The 17,883-nt window shown below is 38.4% G+C and overlaps 1 protein-coding gene across 2 annotated transcripts in view; it reads left to right on the plus strand.

Annotated features, from left to right (window-relative positions):
• Window positions 1–380: 380 nt before the first annotated feature.
• LOC127632914 (forkhead box protein P4-like) overlaps window positions 381–17,883 on the plus strand; it is a 148,815-nt gene continuing 131,312 nt past the window's right edge. For both annotated transcript variants that reach the window (XM_052111748.1, XM_052111749.1), the window contains exon 1: window positions 381–861. The gene's annotated coding sequence lies outside the window, so the exon portion shown is untranslated. The remainder of the gene's footprint in view (window positions 862–17,883) is intronic.

The raw sequence follows: 17,883 nt of genomic DNA on the forward strand, positions 1-17,883 counted from the left end.
ATTGTAGCAATATTTTATTTTATTGTTATGATCTTATTAAGAACAAAGCCAAATTATTCTTGAAGCCATGATGACAAAAAACAAGATCAAACTTATTTACTGAAGAATAGATGAGTAGTATGTAATGGTTCCCGTGGTGTATCTGTCTTTTGAAAAAATATCTGTTGCTCGTCGGCTGCCACAATGGTCAAACTAAACCCGCGATGCGCGAGGAGGTGAAAAGATCAGTGCCTGGAGCGCGCGGGGTTTGCTATTGTGCTACAATAAGCGCAGAGGATGCAGCGCAGAGGATGTGCGCGCACCTGTTTTAGACATTTTACGGTAGACTAAATTGTCCCCTAACACACCGCCAACACAAGACACAAGCTGAGTAATTCAACACTGATTTCTCTGCGAATGAGCGAGGAACAGACGAGATGCCAAAAACTCCAGCAAGACGCATTATTTGGACTTTTGGAAAACTCGCGTTTTGAATAACAGAGAAAGGGAGAAGACTTGAGCCTTACGGGGAGGCAGCAGAAGCGGCGTGCTTTTTCTTCTTGAACTTTCAGGAGCGCTGTGACCATGCAGCCTGTAAGCTAGAGCAAGATTATTGTTTCCACTTATCACCCAACTGAGTGATCAGTTTGAGAGGAAGCCAATAAAAAAGGAAAGGAAGACTAATAAAGACAGTTGTCGTTGAAAGTAATGGTCCGAAGATATCACTCATAGAACAGGATTTTTTTCTTCTTCTTCTTTTGCGTTGCTCTTCTCAACGTTTTTGGAATCGCTGGCTGGGACATTTCACCAAAGCTGGAAGCGACAGATCCACATGGTCCAGTCCGTAGAGTGAAAGTAGAGTTCTTCAAATAATCCTAACAGGTTGATATCCACTCCTTTTTTTTTTTTTTTTACTTTTCTCTCTATATTTTTTTCTTCTTTGCTCCTCGCATTAGGCTACTTAGTGTGCTTTTGTCTCGAAATATGTACGAAATATATATTCCAAATTTGACCCGTGAATGCATGAACGCGTTATTCCACACACTTCTTAAATCAACAAAACTATCAAAATCAACAGGATTCCTAAACAATTCTGCAAATGGACCTTAGTTTGACAATGAATTAGACATAGTAACTTTTATTCTACTTGACACTTTTTTACCAGAAGATGAAAGCTTTATTATTATTTTTATTTTATTTTATTATCACTCAACGAAGAGGAAAAGTTCTTTGTACACGAGGAATTTTATTGAGGATCAATGAGGGGACTTATCAATGGAAAATTAATAATGGGGTTTTAGACATAACTGGACTTTATAAAGAAGGTTAAAACAAAAGTTCACTGAGCATGTGCCACTTCGTGGAAATGCACAGAGCATCGAACCATCGGCCACATTTAGTGTCAGATCCATCTACTCAGCTAACTCTATACACGAGTTCAATACATTTACATGCAAATAACGGCTAAAAATCTCACCTGCTTTTAACTCATCAAACTGAGAATTAAGATTTTTGACAGATCTGCTATTGTCGTTCATAAACCATAATCGTAGTTTTTTAATAGCTGTGTTATTGTAGCCTACATTAGTCTTCCTTTGAAAACATTAAACCCTCTTCCTTAACTAAATCTATCGATGTGATCCGCTGCTTGTTTAAACAATTAATGTTAAAAAACAACATTGAATTTTGTATAGGCTATATTATGTCAAACTACATGTTGCTGTATGTTGGTCACCCATTTATTTGTGTTCTCCGTGCTACATTTTTAATAGGCCCCAGCAAATAGGCTAACAATAGTGATCTTCTTTAATGCAAATAACCCATCAGCCTACTTGTGATTCAGGATAGTTTTGCGTCCTGTAAAATGAAGTGTTCTTTTATAATAATTAAAAAGAAATATCAAAATGATAAAAATAATAATAATTTAAAAAAAAAAAAACAAGTGAAAGAAACGTAGTGAAATGTAGCTTTTTATGGCTTCAGCCTCTGTTGAACAGGTTGTAGGCCTACCGGTGTTACTGAGATAATGAAATGTTGAAATAATGCAACTTATTCAAAAAATAATAATAACGCGGCATGCATGATTATTTAAATCCACTAATTCAAAGGCCGCAATTAACGCGAGTTGCATTCACGTTAGAACAGTTTTTATATAATCGCTTTTAAACATGGGTGAATGTGGTTGTACAACTTCCACAACAGCAAAAAGAAAATAATGTAAAAACAAATACAATTATAATAAAAAAATAAAATGAACAAAGTGTTCACGACATGATCGTTTTGATGAGGGTAAAATTAATTAAGTTTTCACTTCGTCTTATGCGATTTGACACATTGCAGACAACCTTAAGTGATGCAAAACTTATTTGATGTATTTATATCTTTTATTTAGAGATTTCACTCGATAGACATGCTTGAAACTGCACATCAAACATGACCAATGCCTTTCTTTCATTTTTAAACCACTTTTAAAAATAACATTTCTGCATTATATTATAAGAATAAATCACCACTTCAAGCTAGGACAGTACGTGTCGCACCCGCCACATTTCCCTACTAAAGAGAGAAAAAGACAACAGCAAAAATATAGGGAAGTGTGTATAACTCTCATGATGTTATTAAGAATTGATTAATGGATGATGGGGCTTTTGACATGAGTTTTATTTAGTTTGCTTGAACAATGTCACAGGTATTCTTCTGGTTGAAAGTATAGGTGCATATCGGTTTTATTCACTGTTGGGATTTACACATAATGCAAACTTTTTTCCCCCAATGCTAAATTAAAAAAGAGGGGGAAAAACACTCTAGAGGAATTATTGAGATGTTATTTTTGCTATGTGGTTTCATGATTTTCTTCTAAAGCTTTAAGTCGTTTAATTAGACTTACTACTCTATATTCAATAGTGCTAAATGTAATTGCACATTCATTGCAACAATGCTTCAATATAATAAATAAAATATAGATTAATTCTACAAATTTTTTTTATTATATTTAATTTTTTGTGGAGGCAAATAATTTTTCATGAGCTGAAAATTTATTGTTTGATAATTTTTTTGCATCACAGTGTTTCGTTTTTGGGTCATTTGGTCTTGCAGTGACCATTTGTTAATAGTATTGCATCACTGCTAATTGAAATGTTACTGTAAATAAAGTAAATCTGTAGGTGAACAAAAGCAAGGGGTGAGTCCAAATTCATTTGATTGCCCTACAAAAGAAGTGGTAATCCACAAAGTTGATCATCTTGACAAATAATTAGTCATTTCTTTTTGGGAGGGCATGCAAATGGCAGTAAAGCGGGTACAGTAATTTAGTTATTTGCATGGCCATCAAGCAGCTATGTGCGGCAACAGCTACAACTCAGACGATAGTTTTAGGACTCTTTCTGTAACAACAAACACATAACATGGTTAAAATGTTTGGAGTTTAGGATATCATTGATGTACCACTTGATCCATGATTTTGTTTCATGTTTTTCCTTATGCCTCTGCCTCATTTCATGTTTTTACAGAGTACAAACCTCACTTTCTGAGATATTCAAAAATTGTATTTTGATGAATGCCCACTCTGTGGGTATTTATCAGTTACTGTGTGTGTGTGTGTGTGTGTGTGTGCGCCTGCATGGGTTTGTTTCGGTGTTGTATGTTTGTGCATTACTGAGACTAACCTGATGCCAGGAGACATGCTGCTTTTTGATGCATATTTTAGGAATAGTTTGTGATTGTTCAACTAACCTCTCAATCAGTTTTGAGTTAATGCAAATATATAGTATGTCGTGTGTACAGTGCAAAAAGCATTTAGAGTGTGCGTGTGCATGCATGCTCTTTTCAAATTCAGATAAGCGACAGTCAAGTGATATGGAGGTAAAAATTAAGTTTTCAATATTACTGGTGGTTTTAACACGAAGCACTCTGGTTCTTGTGAAGCACTGTCCCTTAGACCCCCAGATGGCATTTCCACCATTAAGCTCTTCTACCTTTCCAAAAATAATGTTAGTTTTCACATGAGTGCATTTTTTAACCAAAGCATTTTGAAGAGGAATTCACATCCATCTCCAAATGATGATTATTATTTTTTTGCATGCCATACTTTTTGCCCTTGTGTATCAGATTCACCACTCTCGTCCTCTATTAGTGCTCTCTGAAACATGTTTTTGTGAAATATGTCATGGCTGCATTCTCTAATTCATATTTCAGCAGACCTTAAGTGAAAGGTCAGGCTGGAATTTTTTACGCTCGTTTGCATCTTTGAACGCATCACCTGCAGTGTTGACCAGCGGCCACCACTAGCCAGAGAGTATGGTGATTAAACATGTGGTTTTATTTGAAGATGTTATTTGGTGGAACGGCAAGGCTGAGCATTTCTTCCGTGTGTGTGAATAATAAATTATGCACGTTTTTAGAAAGTGAGGGATGTTTTTATTACAAATCGGAGAGTGGTGTCATTTTCTCCTTAAACTCTGAGCCCTGAAGAGAAAAAAAGGAGCTGAACTGTTCTACACTTAAGCAATTTCAACCAACTGCAGTATCTTGCCCATCTGTAAATAAAAAAAAAAAGAGACAGAGTGAGAGAAAAAGAGTCTCGTTGGAAAGAAGGGAGGTTTTCCAGATGACAATGTTGATCTGATTAGATGAACTAGAATTTGAATAGGGCTGGCATTGACTATTTCAACTTTGGGAGAGAGACCAGGCAAGAATACGGAAGTGCCGTCTCGGCAGTCCATCAGCTCCAGTGAGGCATTAATAGGACATTATTTTCTGATGGGGTATTTATTACACATTTATTCCAAATGATAATTGAATTCCCTTTTGAAGTCTTTAGAACTCTCTCTTTTCCCCTCACCTCAATTGCACATTTTATTTGCTGCTTCTTTTTTGTTTGTTTCACACACAAGATTCCCTGTGTGTTTCGGGAGAGTGCCAGACTGTTATGTGAGGTGATGACTGTCTTAAAGAATGACCCTAAAGTTTGCTTAGGGAAAGGCTCATTTCCAATGTGTTGGGGAAATGTGGTAGAGGGAAAAGCAGGGTGTACACTGGACGGAAATGACAGTACTTGAGTCTGAGGCATTGATCATTACTCCTCTATATTCATTAGCTGAGCACCTCAGGAGAGATTACTGGTTCTTGGAGCTGCAGACGTTGGTGGAAAGTGGACTTCTCTATGCATGTTGAAGCCTGCTAGAGAGAGACAGAGGCGTTAAGAGAAAGTTGGGGAATGATACCTCTTCTGGGCAGTCGCGCTCACTTTTTCTGACTTGACCCGAGTACCTGTTGGCTTGATGAAGCACATCTTTGCATAGATAGTGTCTGAGGAAGGGTGGCACCTGAAGTCATAAACTTGTTCCTTTTGGCCACCGAAGCTGCTTCTGATAACTTTACATTCCAACTGACAGCTGTATTTGTGTTATGGATTTTCTCTCAGTCCTCTGTCTCCCTCCTTGTGCCTCCACCCCTTACATCTCCTTCCCCCCTCCACGAAGGTCTTTATAATGCGAGTCACTGTATATTTAAAAAAACCCAGTGAAACACTGACAAGCCATCATGTCCGAGCGGCGGAGAGTAGACGCATCAGTAAAGCTCTTTAGGGAAACTTTGGCACTTTAAAACGCTGTCTTAAAAGATGTGACATGATGTCGAAATGACAGCTGCAGACTGTGACTTTGTTTGAATGCATCTTAGGAAGTTTGCCAGAGAAGCCCAGCATTGTTCAACATGACTATTCTAGACACTTCTATCATTGATCAAATCCTGCACCTCTCCCTAAACTCACGCAACAGTGATGGCGATTACTGAAAACGTCTGGCAAAACATTCTCCGCAGCATCGAGAAGAAAACCTCTTATTTTTTATTCTTCTCCACGTTGTCTGGCTCCCTTTTGCTTTGTTTAGTGGCAACAGTGCGAAGAACTCCTGTCAGTGTTGCCGGCCGGGGTAAACCATAGTCCGGGTTTAAAACTCTAATCCACCCCCAGCTGCTGAAGGTGCTAGTGGTTCATTCCTGAGGGAGTTTCTTGTGCTGCACTGTACGCTTGGATAATTCCCTCTCCCCACTGTGTGACCATATAAGTAATAACCATATAAATGCATCTAATTTTCATTCGCTAATCCGTAAAGTACCAGTGGAATGGAGAAGTGTTGGTTTCTTTTATGGTATTAGTAATGGGTAACAAGGGGATGCCTACTTAAGTTATTTGCATTTGAAATGGATGAACGTGATACATCATCTGACAGAATTATCTTTTAACCATGTGTAAAACCAAATCTGATTCGCCTCTCTGTTTTTGATTGATGCGACTGAGCTTAAAGCCCCTATCTCTTCCTCCCCTCCTGCAGTATATACATCCCAACTTAATGCATATTTGTTCAAGACAAAACATTAGCATTTTAAAATGTATGTAAGGGAATAAATACCAAAATACACAAATGTCATAGAGTTGTGTAAGGACTTATATATATTTTTCCATTCTATGGAGCGCTTGTGGTGAAGTGACTTGACGTGGTGGGGAGTGAGGTGCGCGAAAGCACAACACACTCGCGTGGCAGGAAAAAAAGAGTGCATATCTCGCACTAACCATCATATCACATCAACTGCGCGAGGGCTCTAACACATGGACTGAACAGACTTCGAACATTATTATAACCATAAAAACAAACACAAAGCTTTTGTAATATTGAAAAATGTATTTGATTTGATTTGAAAAGCTCTTGTAAGCATTTGTAATATTGAAACACTTTTTAATCCTGTACATTTGAATAAATGGTCCAAATCTTGATATTGCTGATAATGTAAAGAGCATTTGTTGACTGAATTTTTCATTAACCAACAGTGTTAACAGAACTCAGAAAGAGAAGAAAATGTTGCAAATATATATTTTTAATTTTTAGAAAAATTCTGAAATATAAAGATTTTGATTTTTGGTTGTCAGTTTTACATTGTGTGTGATGCACGCTGCTATTTGCCTTTTGCACTCCGGCTGTGGTCTGTGAGCATTGTTGACCAGGGGACATCTGCCTCTATATTATCCCCAGCTGTTATCTGAATAATTGTGTAATATCCCCCTCTCCCCACACGCATATACACACAGACAGACAACCCCTTAGTCCCCATTCATCGGAGCCTTAAGAGGGAGACGTCAGGGAGAGTATTTTTTTCAGTTCTAACAGAGGGGTCACAGATGGAAGGAGGGGTGGATGGGTTACGGGAGCTGGTCAGACTTCATTCGGATTGAGCTTTTCTTGCCGATAGTTTGGGGTGCTGTACTGGTATGTTTTCTGCCCTCACGGTCACTGCCAGGCAGCTGACATGTATAATGGGATTCTACATCCGTACCCCCTCTTCCTTGGGAAATAACCCAGTCTCTAAACCTAGGATTACCACTCCTGTCCAGGACTTTTCCACAGGAGTGAATAAGCTTTGTGCTTTGTTTTATCTCCCGCTCTCTCACACTTTTTTTTTCATTGTGTGGCACCGGCTTCGGGTCTGTGTTTGTACTTACAATGCTTAGAAATGTAAACTTCTTAAAATGTCAAATGTACTTTTTATTAGCACTCATTTAATTTGAGGATAGCAGAAGAATTATTGCATTAATTGTTGAAGGCATTTTTCTTTAAATCTTGTTTCGTATTTCTGGTTTTACGATAATGCTTTTGCACCAGAGTGAGCAATAAATATGGATTACAATAGTTTTTTTAAATGCAGTAACTTGTGTTGTTTTAATGTTTTAATATAGATGCAATCTTATTTTCATGAAAGTGTGTGTCTGTGTTAGGAGACAGGGTGAAAAGCATGTAGCTTTTTACAGTATTATAACAGCACATTCAGAGAAAGCAGAGTTGTGTATAGCCTATAGCATAGCTTTAGTGGAGCTTCAATGAGTGTTCCAACTAAACAGACAATGCTTTGGAATGGAATAATGGCTTAGCTAAATAAATAAATATGCAATGAGCAATTCTACAGCTATTTATGCAATTTCTGAAGCTTGCACCCACCCATATACCAAAAAGGTAAACAGTGCCACTGGTCTCACGGCTCTGTTTTCAACTCTGTCTCGCTGATCACTGGAATGACACCAGGGCAACTTGATATGGTATGACCTCTCAATCGTTTTATTTCTTACCTCAATCTCAATCTTATTCCATATTCTTTAAGTCTGTGTGTCGGAAGACATTTGTACAGAGACATCTTACCTTTTCAAATTAATTTGTCTCCTGGCAACCTTGAACTCATAGTGAAAGGGGACTGAATTCTTTAATTAAAAGAGGAATGATGGCCAAATACATATTCCTTAGTTCCCCCCCTACACATTTATCTATTTTATTGGTGAGAATTAAGTTGCTGTGATATTGGGATGACATGCCATTCTATGGTAATTTTTCCACTTTCAATTTGAATTACCTTTTCTGACATGACCTGTGAGCAGATCTTATTAAAGGAATCTAAATGATAAAACTAAAGCAGATAACTCCAGAAAGATTGTATGGTTAATTTTGTAACTAGTACAACTAATCTTTACCTTATTTCTTTTCAGTCACACTATCATTTTTATCAGATAAAATGTTGAGATGAAAGGCTGAAGCCTTAGATGTAAACCAATGCCTTGTATTAAAGCCTGATTAGATATGTTTAAAGAGTTTGCATTTGGAATTCTAGACTCTAAAAGTGCCCCATAGGTGTGAGTGAGAGTCCCCCAGCCACTGAGGGTTGTGTCAGGAAGGGCATCTGGCATAAAACCTGTGCCAAGTCAAATATGCGGATCACGGATGGTCCGCTGTGGTGACCCCTAATGGGAGCAGCTGAAAGAAGAAGAAGAAGAAGAAGAAGAAGAAGAAGAAGAAAGAGTTTGCATGCAGCATGTTATTACATTCAAACATTTCTGCTGGCTATTATGGCTTCACCTGCGTTTTTGAATAGGTTGTGTAGAAGGAGTTTTTCTAATTTGATCTTTTGTTAAGTGTTTGGTTGCCACAATTGGCTTTCGGTTCATAGGAAAAAATATGTATTCGATTCACGCAGGTGGAAGAACAATTGGAGATAGTAGTTTTAGAAATCTTTTAATAAGAAAAAAACAGGGCATTATGACCAATCTTCTCATTCAGGCAAGCTATTCTTCTAGTTCACTGCTTTATATTTTTTTTTATTCATTTTGCTTCACCCCTTGATTTTGTTATTTTTGATTTAGTATTTACAATCTGCTAGTAATGGATCAAAGACAAATGGCGTATTTCTTCAAGGACTAACAGAATTTTATGATTTGCTTTAAATCAATCAGCTCTCAGCAAAAAAAGCACACAATACCAGTGCATACGCACACTTCTTAACTGTTAACATACACACAGAAACTTTAAAGAGTAATATTTATATATTTTTTTCATTTAAAAACTCTAATGTGTAGGTGTGTGTCAATATTTTTTTCCTCTCAGTTTTGATAGTTCTCCTAGAAACGACAATCTGTTTTAGAGTCGAGGAGTGAAGGAAAGGAGAAAAAAGTGAGGAGGAAATGGGGCGAAGGAGTCAGTGTCTTTACGAGGCTTTATGCTGGGGGGTTTGTAAAAGCTGGCCGAAGAGAAGTTTCCAGAAATCCTACGTTGCGGCCCATCTCTTGGGTGCTATTAGGCTGAGAGAAGTCTGTGAGTGTGAACCTCCACCGTCCCTCCCAGTAACGCTCGGCGGTTAGAGTAATCACATTCCGCACACCAGCTTGCCATGGCTAATTTCAAAAACACAACCATGGATTGTCTCTCACAAGCCCCCCTTACAAAAGAAAGCCCCTAATGAAAAGTAGAAAATAAAGCATGCACCATACAGAAGACCATGTTATAGTCAACATGCTAATATTATAGTGTTGTTTGCTAGTTTGCATTGTGAATTCTGGTTTGAAAAACTGGTTTGAATATGTACATTAGGGGTCTAACTAGGGCCCTAATAAATATCTGTTGCATTTTTTTTTATATCCTAAAATCTATCAGCACACCAAACAAGTATTGTGACAGTAGCACATTTTTTCAGCCATTTCAATTTCAAGCTATATCTCTTTACTTTGTATTCTTCTGCCTCTTTCATTCTTTCAAACAAAGTACTTTACAAATCTCTACCAGACAAACGATCGAGTCAGATGAGGAGGGAGAGTGGACAGCAGACTGTGAAATAGCAAAAACCGAGAGAGTGAAAGTGAATAGTGAAAAAAACAAAAAAAACATGAGTGGGCTCCATTAGAAACTAGAGCAGGTTTTGATTGACTTCTTGTAAGCCAAAGCCCTCAGTGGAGTAATCAGCATTTCCCCAATCATTCAATAAACACCTAATCAGGCTAATTGAGCAAACTCCGCAGCTTCACTCAAACCTGAGGGATGTGGCTGAACAGATAGAGTGGACCTTAACAGATAAATGGCCAGATAAGGTTGGCCAGGCTGCCCTTTGTTAAGGTCACTTTATATCCCTGGTCTTTGAAACTCATTGAAAGATGGTTCTCTGATTTGAGTTTGATTGTATGTTTGTAGTTCTCTCCACTCTCTGAACAGTGGTTCATTCTCCAGCGATGTCGTCAGCAAGACTCATTAACCAAAATGGTGTTGTGTGTGTGCTTAGTATTGCGATAAGAAAGACATTTTGTAAGTAGAGCTCTGGAAACTCTGCTGTGGACTTCATGTTATGGAAACCCCCCAAAATAAATGCTGAAATGTGAGGAATTTGATAAATGCTCTGATTAGTCAGACACCCCATTTTACAGATACAAAATGACTAATGCAAAGAGGAAAAACGAGGAGGGGAAAAATGAAAGAAAATATATGTGGCTATTCCAGTAAAAAATAGAATTAGTGTCTCATCACCTGTTTTATCTTGGTATATTAATGTGTCGTCCTAGGCAGCTCATCTCAAGGTTGTCTGGCGAAATTGTTTTAGCTCGGTGTGTGTTGGCTGACTTTCAGAGCGACGTGCCTCTCCATCGAATCCTCCTTCCACCGACTCAGACACGCACTCGTCTTATCTTCTTGACAACTTTGTCCACAGAGACGTTCCAAAGATATTGATAGTACAGTGTATTTTACTGTAATGAAATACAGTATGTGTAAAGCTTTACTCTGTCAAATTTGACTTATCGGCCCCCTTAGATCTTCTGTCTGATGAATCTGGGATTCCTAACTTTTAGACTTGTTTAGAAAACCTAAAAGGGTCCTAAAAAGAGCTGCTTTTTTCCTGTCTATTTTTCATGCTAAATGCTTTTGTATTTCAGTTTAAAGAATTTTTGGGGGGAGAGTTGTATGAGTTTTCTTTGGAGATTCAGAATTCGTTTTTTCTATCTGAAAAGTACATTTATATCTTTTTCTACAAGTTGACCTCCAGCATGGAGAACAGTCCTGTTTTTAACAACGCCTCACACACACACCAGTATGCACTGGTCCTCACACACTCTGCTGGATTGTATAATAATTCCATACAGTCATTCATCCTACAATAGTATTCTCTATTTCTCTACACCAAACACACACACACACACACACACACACACACACACACACACACACTCCTTTTCTCTCAATTTTTCTTTTTCCTTCTTTCTCTTGTTCCTCGTATTTCTGTCTGGTAATGAGAATGTGTTAATGAGAGTGAGAGATCTTTTGGGTATAGCGTAATTTATCAGAAAGGCATAGGTTTAAAAAAAGAATGAAAAAAGAGACAGCCCTTCAAAGAAATTCTATTCTTCTTATTTCGGAATGTTTGATGAGACATTGAAAAGTTTTCTAACGTCATGCAGCCTGAACAGTACAGAACAGTGCGCTGTCTAATCACGCTTCACAGAAAAATGACTTCCAACCAGATTTAATTAACTGATAAGAGGGGCTTCAAATTAATTTTTCAAGGATGTTAGATTTTGATTAAGAAAGTCCTAAAAGAAATGGACGAATAATCAATTTTTGAATCAACTTGCTCAAATGGTAACTGGTTAATATGGTAATTCTGGCAATTAGGCCAAATGCTGTAGAGCAGCATTTTCAATGCATCCTTGTAGAAATTATAATATCTTTACATCTAATTATCACGGTTATTAAATTTTTTTGTGTGGCTACCTCTCAATTTCAGTATTCATTTTTGTCTTCTTCTTCACCTCTTCCATTAGGTCCGTATTCAAATAAGAAGTTGAAGATAGTATTAAAATAAGACTTTCAGAACACTGAAATGAAGTATTTCAGAAATCAATATTTCAAGGTTTTTAAGTGGAAGGCGGGGTGGGGGCGCTGAAAAGGGAAGTGTTAAATTTAATCGGAGTCGTTTACATTTAAAGCAAAAACTACTCTTGAGATTTCTTAAGCCTTTCTTCGCCTCTGTAGATTACAGAAATTAATGGCATGAACTTTTACTTAAGGGTTGTTCATTCTGAATGGACTTGTGAAGGTATGAGAAAATTATTGCGAAATTGTTGGGAAGTTTTCCAGGTCGGTGAAACTGATTAGATCTTCACATTCAATTATACTTTTCTCAGTTTTTCAAAAGAGAGAAATAGAAAAGCTTACGCTGTGTTTTTTTTTAACAGGTAGTTGATCATCTACAATTTTTGATTCTCTCCTCCTTTAGCAGATCTCCGCTAAATTCAGCTTTCTGAGATTTATCCATCTTGATCCAAGCTTTTTCGAATAAAATCCTCTTTTAACTTGTCATTGTACATGCACAATTCTGTATGTTTTGACAGGTTCTATTTAGGAAAGTCTTTGAAAGTTGTTTCAAACTTAATTCACAACCAAATACTTGTTTATTGTGCATACTGTAGTTTTGAGTGAAAGCTTTTTTTTGTTGCCTTTTATGTCTATTAATAAAGCAGTCTTGTCACAGCAGTTAAATACGATTTGTTTAATTCACAGAGCATTACCCACGTGCTGCATACAAGGAGAAAATATTGACAAAACATTTGAGTGGTGCCTTAAACGACGTGCAGCTTTTAAGGCGCCTTTCATTTCCATTTGATCTCACTCACACAAGTGGCTAAGTAGCTTCTTGAACGGGGGCCGTCTGGCAAAAACTCAATATTGAACGTACATATTCAATTAGCAAAACTCATTAGCAAAACTTGGCGTTTGTTGTTGTTTTTTTCTCGTTCTCTCTGGCACAGAATGAATGGTTTTGATATGCTAATTAGCGAGTAATTTAATTTCAAAAGGCCTCAATTAACAGCGCCGTTGTGGACACGATGAAGTTAAGCAGCATAATCTAATTTGCATTAGTAACAAGCAGGGAGTAATTAGGGGACTAATTAGACACTTCAGACAGCACTTGTGTTTACTTTCTTAATGAAGTGGAGGGCCTTTTTTTTTCACGGGAGCCAGAGTGTGCCAGGCATCAGAGCGGGGTGGCGAGAGAGGGCGGGGATGGGGATTTGGCACTAGGAGAGGAGTGGCATATGGCTTACTGATCGGCTTCAATTACAAACCCCACTACCTGTCACGTTAGTGGGCTGGCGACGCGTGTCATCCACGCCCTGCTTTCAAGTACCAATCAAAAAGGTGAGAGCATATTGGGGAGCCAAGAACTTACATGTGTCTGCACACAGCATCTTGGGCCTTACCAATGAAGTGGAATTTCACCGCTCTCTGCCCTGGCTCTGCATACTGTATGATGAGGTCATCGCACAGGGACATGTCAGAGCCATTCTAGGCCTCCATGTGTCTGGCCAGGTTGGTCCACATTTTTTACCAGGGAAGAATTAGCATTTCAAACCTTGTACCTCAACCCTTCTGCAGAAAATACCAGATGTCCCTTCCTTCATAGAAGATGGAAAGTTTCTTCTACATTTATTAAGTCCCAGATGCAGACTGTTGATGCACACTGTGACTTAGGCTGAAGTTTGTCTTGCTTCCAATAGTATCATGCAGCCACTTTATAACATGAGGGACAGGATGAAAATGAAATGAATAGGAGAGAACTGGAGGTCTCTCGCTCTCCCATTTATCTGTCTTTCACTCAATTCCTTTTGTTTAGCTTGCTGTTGGATCATCTGTTTTCCCTACATCTTTTTTGGGGTTTAAGCGACTCTTTGATAAAAGGGTTTGAGGATATTTGGCCATGGGCTGGGTACACAAGCCAGTGTTATTTTCTCAGCCTTTGCGTCAATAAGGAATCCTGCTTCTCCACGAGTATCTAGGCAGCTAGCAAACATTCCACCAGCCTTTCCAGGCTTTGTCCGGCAGGCAAGTATAAATTATAGCTTTGCTTTTGTCAAGCGTTAGCTTTCTTAAAGTGACCACACATTGAGGACTTATTTTATTCCCCTTTCTTGTTTTGTACCAGACAAAGTTGTGGATGACTATCTGACGAGAATGGCACAGATGTCAAAAGAGAGGCCATAGTAGATAAACAGTAGGAAGGCCTGGAAGCATCATTTGAAGTGCATATTTATTTGAATTTGCGCTGGATCCCATTCAAATGTTGAGAAATTATGGTAAACAGTGTTGGCTCTGAGTGCACTCACAGAGCTCTAATTGAGGCCTTAAGTCTGTGTAAAATGGGGGCCCCTCAGGATGCTGGGGCCAAGCTCGATTTACGTACATACAAGCTAACTGTGAACAGAGCAGCCCAAAAATGTCCTTAGTGTCTTTAGTGGCATACGGCTTCAGGTTTCAGGCGGATTTGCTTTTAGTTACAGTAGAGCTGTGAATTTGGCTTGCCTGTCAGGAAGGGTGGAGCTGTAGGTGAAAAAGAGGGCAATTTTGATTGACATCCTTAAAATGGGTGGGGTTAAAGTTTTAGAGCTGTGAGAGTTTGCTCAAATTATTTTAATATTGCAACCTCTGACATCGCTCCACCCATACAAAATGCTGCCTTTTAATTGCAAAACTACATTTCAGGTTCACTCAACCTTTATATAGTTCCTGGAAAGGAACCAGGTTTAGATTTTTTTTGCATTATGCTTTTGAAGTGAATGTGAAATCTGAGCCCTTCCTTGTTTTAACAAGGCAAATGACTCATTGACTGCTAGTTTAGCAGTGGACCACGTAGAGCCTAGTTACTACTCTGTTTTTCTCGTGTCTTCTTCAACTTTATTGCTTTATGATCAGCCGCCCTGTTTATGTGTCTAAACGCGTTGCTCTTTATTACTTCTGACAAGCATGAGGAGTTAATTAATGCTGCCGGCAGTGCAAGCTCTCCTTTGCCATGCCAGGACTATTGCTCAGATTCCATACACTGTGTTGACTACATACAGAAAACAATGACAGGACAACATTGGCACACTGAACTACAGCTTCCATGAGCAGTCGACTTGGATGACTTAAGTTTGTCGGGATTACATACAATTTCTCTTTCATTATAATTCATTCCCTAATTATAGCTCATGTAAATTCATGAGTTAGAGAAGGTGGTCCTAGACCATTTTTCTTCAGTGAAGCAGGTGGGGCACATCCCTATCACGACTCAAAAAAACAGAAGGCTACTGCCAAATTACCAACTGCAAAGGGATCAAACCGGCTGTCCCAAATACTGAGATCACATACAATGGTGGGTGGAGGGGGAGAAAGGAGGGGTAACAAATATGCAGCTGCTTTAATCACCCCATATAACATTGTTATTAGAGTTAGAGCAGCAGAACTGTAGAGGAAAAAAACAATAGTGAAAAGATGAGTTATGTTTGTCAAGACCACAAAATCACAGCAGCTGTAGCTGCAGAAACCGAACTGTCCTGTCAGTTAATCCCAAACTTAAACACAGTTTAATAACAGGCCCTAGCACTGTGCTTAGTTGAGGCTGGATTTATTGTCCACCTTTTAAGGCAAGTCCTCTCTCGTAAAGAATGCGTGTTTCAAACGTTGGCTGAAGCCGTGGTGTTTGTTCTAACCTCCACAAGAGACATAAGATAGAGGGTCAGAGATTCTGGTAGTCTTTTTCAGAAATAAAAGGGTGTTCTAAATGGGGTCTGACTGGAGGTTGGCAAGAGCAATGTGAATTTCATGTAAATGACTGGGTAGAGAAAGGGAATGATTTCATGTACTGTAGTTTCTTTGAATGGATGGCTGTGCTTGATAGAAATGCAAAAACGTATGCCTTAGTTAAAGATCTATTCATGCATGAGAGAAGTAAAGGGAATAAACTTGAGAGATGTGATGAATTAATGCACTTGCCAGGATTATATCAGCTCAAAAAAGCACGGTCAGCTCAAACTGCTTTGTAATTCATATGCGCCATATAAGTATTGCATGTTCATATCTCTTTCTTACTCACATGCACATACTTAAATGGCGATGTGTGTAATTTTTTTCAATGTTAAAATACTTTCAACCATCCCAGTTTAATGTGCAGAAACAACTGTGAGTGTACCAAGGTGCTTTCAACATTGCTCTGTTTGTTTGAGTGGCCTGACACACGAACATTGGCTCAACCAATGCCGTGAGTTGGGAGGGGCTATCTGTTTGGTTGAAGTTGTGTTACAGTTTATAAAATATGCATTCCTATTCACTGTATTACAGCCTGTACAGCTGAAAACAACTAATTTCACAACTTGCTTTTGGTGCCTCTCCGTGGACAATTCACCTGGAAAATGGATTTCACACGTACCCATACACCCAACAACATTTACCGCTTTTGAAAATACACAGAATGCACTACGATACAATCCTTAATACAAACGCTCACATATTAATTTTGATAATGCTGATTTACCTTTGGGTTGCCCATTTCCTGACTATTGGTTTACAACCACATTAAACATTTGTCAGCTCTGAATTCCTGATGCATAGTGAAAGAGAATATTCATCCACACCTGAACATGAGACTTGAGTGACCACATTTTGTATTGATTATTATGTGTAATTCATGTTTTTTTTTTTACTTATTCTACCCAGCCAAGTTATCTAGCACTTGCTATCAAATCTAAAAAACAATCAGATTAAGTCGAATCTGGTGTGTTTAGCCAGATTGACATGGGCCGTGGCTCCATGTGAAGTTTTGATGTAGCATCTGCTGTGCTGAGTTTCCAAAAGAACCATGAGGTGAGGCGAAGAGGTGTGAAAAATAGACATGCTGTGTTATGTGCTGAGGGGCCATGCCTAAGATTTGGTGTAGATTTAATACCATGCATTAACCCCGGCACGGTTTATGGAGTCACCTCACATGTCTAAAAACGTTTCATGAGAGGAATATTAATCTTGGGCTCCATCATACAAAGCCCAGCCAAGTCAAACTTTCTCTCTCTCCCACCAGCTCCGGCCTCCATAAGACGGAACTGAAATTGCCTTCCCGAGGTAAATAAATTACTTTCATCGATTGGTGTAGTTAGAAACTGACTTTATCACAGTTTCACTTGACAAGAGTCGGATCCTGGCCGGATAAAGTGCTTAAGTATTAGGGATTGTAAAATCAGTGCTCTGTCTCTCAGTGACTATCGCACTATATTAAAATGGAGGAAAATTCAAAAGCGATGGCCTTCGCTATCTAAGGTGTCACACTAACACACAGCGAGCAGGCAAGTCTGAGCTATGCAACTAAGTGTCTGGGTGCCGCTGGCTGCCGTTTTGAACATTTGAATAAAAGGATTGACAGAGTTGTGAATCTCTTACGGATCCTGTGGCATTATAATTTAGGTGTTATGAATGGGATGTTAAATCATTCTGTAACACTGTTAATCATTTGTAATTGAGAACTCGATGACCTTCTCATGAAACGTTGTATTCGAATTTGGGAACAATTATTGTATTCACTATATAGTGCAACAGTGCTCAACCACTATTTCAGCAGTCTTCAGTCTAGAAGTATTTTTCCCATAGGGATTTAATCAAATTCTTAATAAAATAGTTCTAAGCTATGAATCAAACCAACCTGCTCCGAGGTGAATCACATTGTTATAAACTTGATTAATGCAATAAAGTATTTGAAAATGAGGTACAAGACAACTTAACATCTTTAATGAGAGAATGAATGAATGCA

Source organism: Xyrauchen texanus, chromosome 39 (genome assembly GCF_025860055.1).
Source record: "Xyrauchen texanus isolate HMW12.3.18 chromosome 39, RBS_HiC_50CHRs, whole genome shotgun sequence".
Lineage (NCBI taxonomy): Eukaryota > Metazoa > Chordata > Actinopteri > Cypriniformes > Catostomidae > Xyrauchen > Xyrauchen texanus.